The sequence below is a fragment of the Hylobates moloch genome, unplaced genomic scaffold (genome assembly GCF_009828535.3).
Source record: "Hylobates moloch isolate HMO894 unplaced genomic scaffold, HMol_V3 SCAFFOLD_15, whole genome shotgun sequence".
Taxonomy (NCBI): domain Eukaryota; kingdom Metazoa; phylum Chordata; class Mammalia; order Primates; family Hylobatidae; genus Hylobates; species Hylobates moloch.
The window spans coordinates 17508036-17510937 of record NW_026652290.1 but is presented as its reverse complement, the minus strand read 5'-3'; the positions used below and the strand labels follow the sequence as shown (position 1 = coordinate 17510937).

Here is a 2902-nt window from a genome sequence, read left to right as displayed (position 1 = left end):
TCATATCATTTTATGGCTATTGCAGCGTGCAGGAAGAGCTATGACATTTTGGAAGATGAGTTGGTGGGCCGTGCCACGTGGGTATTGCGTCTCTGTGTGCCTGTACGTACTCTCTTATGTGGAATTGCAATGACTGATTTCACTCTTCCAAATTGGGGGTCTTTTAAGGGCAAAGACCACCCTCCAGTGGCCAGGCTGTCTTCTCTTCCCCTGGAGTGCATGGTATATGGTGCCAATATCAGTGTGAACAACCTAGTTCCACTGGAAAAAGGCCTGTTATTGGACCCTTTGGGCTCTGGCCATTGAGACCGCGGGTAGTTTTTCTGCTCAGGTCACGCTCTGATATGTTGTCAAATAAAACACAGGACACTCAGCTGGGTTTCAATTTCAGATCAACAACAAATATGCCTGTAATGTAAGTATGTCCCAAACATTGCCCAGGGCATATTTATAGTAATAAATGAGTTGTTATTTATCTGAAATTCAAATTTAATCCGGCATTTTTTTTTTTTTTTTTTGAGATGGAGTTTTGCTCTGTCGCCCAGGCTGGAGTGCGGTGGCGTGATCTTGGTTCACTGCAAGCTCGGGCTCTCGGGTTCACGCCATTCTCCTGCCTCAGCCTCCCGAGTAGCTGGGACTACAGGTGCCTGCTACCATGCCCAGCTAATTTTTTGTACTTTTAGTAGAGACAGGGTTTCACCGTATTAGCCAGGACGGTCTCGATCTCCGGACGTCGTGATCCACCCGCCTCGGCCTCCCAAAGTGCTGGGATTACAGGCGTGAGCCACAGCGCCCAGCCCAGGCATCTTGTATGTATGTATGTATGTATGTATGTATGTATTTATTTAGTTTTGTTTTTGGCTAAATCTAGCCAATCCTATCCTCTGGTCTTTTCACAAAACTCCTGCAGATCAAAGCCTTTGACCTAGGGCAGTGCTTTTCAAAGGGTGGTCCCAGGACAGCAGCATCAGCAACTCCTAGCTCAAAACAAAATCTCAGGCCAGGCGCGGTGGCTCATGCCTATAATCCAGCACTTTGGGAGGCCCACGCGAGTGGATCATTTGAGTTCAGGGGTTCGAGACCAGCCTGGGCAATGTGGTGAAACCCCGTCCCTACTAAAAAAAAAAAAAAAAAAACTACAAAAATTAGCGGGGTTCGGCAGCACGCACCTGTGATCCCAGCTACTCGGGAGGCTGAAGCAGGAGAATCGCTTGAACATAGGAGGCAGAGGCTGCAGTGACCCGAGATTGGGCCACGGCACTCCAGCCTGGGCGAAAGAGCGAGACTCCATCTCAAAAAAGCAAAAACAAAAACATCCCAAAATGCCAGCCCCACCCAGAATGACGGAACCAGAGCCTCTGGGGGTGCTGGCATTCTGTATTTGACCCCCTCCAGTGATTATTTTGAGGGTCATTGACTGGAGAATGATGCCGATGCCATCATATTACCTGCCCCCCAGCCTCCCCCGCAACACACACACACACAGCACATCCTGCTCTGCTGCGCACCCAGTGCCATGGACCTGGCTGCCAAAGGTGTAGAAGCATAGGCAACATCAGGAGTGTTACAAAGGGCTCTTTCCTTTGGTGTTTGTAGCTTCCCCTAGGGCTGCAGTCATTCGCAGACTGCTGGGCGCTTGGCCTCAGGGCTCTGTTCTGCCCGCCCAGATCTGTTCCTGAGCCTGCAGACGGCTGTGAACCAGAGAATCTATTCTTCAGGCGGGAGTTGCCAGTTGCGGCCAAGGGGGCGGGGCCCGGAGGCGGGAGGGCCACGTGTGCGGGAGGGAAGCAGGAAGTGACTGCGGGAGTGGAGGCGGCGAGCGAGTGGCAGCAGGGGCTGATGGAAGTGCAGTGGGGGCTGGAGAGGGCACCCTAGTGAGTTGGCTTTTCTCTCCTTCGGTGCCTTTGGTTGGGCTCGAGGCCCGGGGTCGGGGGCCATCAGGACAAGAGTGTGGGACTTGGAAGGGCAGCCACCTGGAGCTTGGAAGGGGGTACGCCTGGAGAGAGGAGGGGTTTGGAGGAGAAATTGGAGGCTTTGGCAGGTGGCGGGGCGGGGTGGGAGGGTGAGGGGTGGTGGGAAGGAAGTCCCCGGACCCCCGCTATGTTCCTCTCCAGGGTGATGTGGAAGGCAATGACATGCCTTCCTTTTACAGTCTTAACCCAAGATCCTCTTCGTTCATCGCTTCCTAGGGGGTGTGTGGGGGTACCCGGGATTCCTGGGAGCAGAGGCAGCTACAATTCCAGCTGCTCCCAGGCCCCTCCCACTTGCTCTGGCTGTTAGCTGGACCTCTTGAACTTGACTGGGAATCTGGTTAACTTGCAGCAGGTCTGGGTGGGGCGTGACAGTGTGCATTTCTAACCAATTCCCAGGTTGGGTGGTCCGCGGACCACGCTTTGAGTAGCGAGGCATTAGAGAACTTTTCCACAGTCCTCTCTGCCCAGACCTGAATCCTTCTGCTGGATTCCCGCTCGTGGAGTTAGGGCATGTGTGTGCAGCTCCACTAAGGCCCAGCAGCCCTAGTGCTGTTTCCACTTCTGCAACTTCACCAGCCTCTTGAACTGATTCTTGGAAGCGGAACAACAGGTTTAAAAGGAGGAGAAAGGAAATAAAGAAAACAAACCTGTATCAATCAGCTGGGAATGCCCATGTGCTGCTGTGGCAGGTGTGTACAAGTGTACAGGCTGTTGGCATTTTAAAAGTTGGAACGGGCAGAGAATGATTCTCCCTGCCGCTAACGAATCAGGGTTGATGGAATTAATATCCCCATCGTGAGGAAGTCTGAGCCCCATTGTGTAAGCTGTGCTGGAGATGCTGTGCCCTAAAGTCGTTACTGGTCTGCCGGTTAGAGAAAAATTCTTGTTCTCTTGGGACTCTGCCAGAAACTTTTTCTTCTCTTGAGACT

General features: G+C 52.5%; 1 protein-coding gene across 8 annotated transcripts in view; it reads left to right on the top strand.

Annotated features, from left to right (window-relative positions):
- The first annotated feature begins 1787 nt into the window (after nt 1-1787).
- SLC39A11 (solute carrier family 39 member 11) overlaps nt 1788-2902 on the top strand; it is a 463694-nt gene continuing 462579 nt past the window's right edge. For 3 of the 8 annotated variants that reach the window (XM_032176498.2, XM_058428502.1, XM_058428499.1), the window contains exon 1: nt 1788-1874. The gene's annotated coding sequence lies outside the window, so the exon portion shown is untranslated. Of the gene's footprint in view, nt 1991-2369; nt 2663-2902 lie in introns of all 8 variants that reach the window. The other 5 variants (XM_032176500.2, XM_058428501.1, XM_032176499.2 and 2 more) reach the window with 3 other exon arrangements.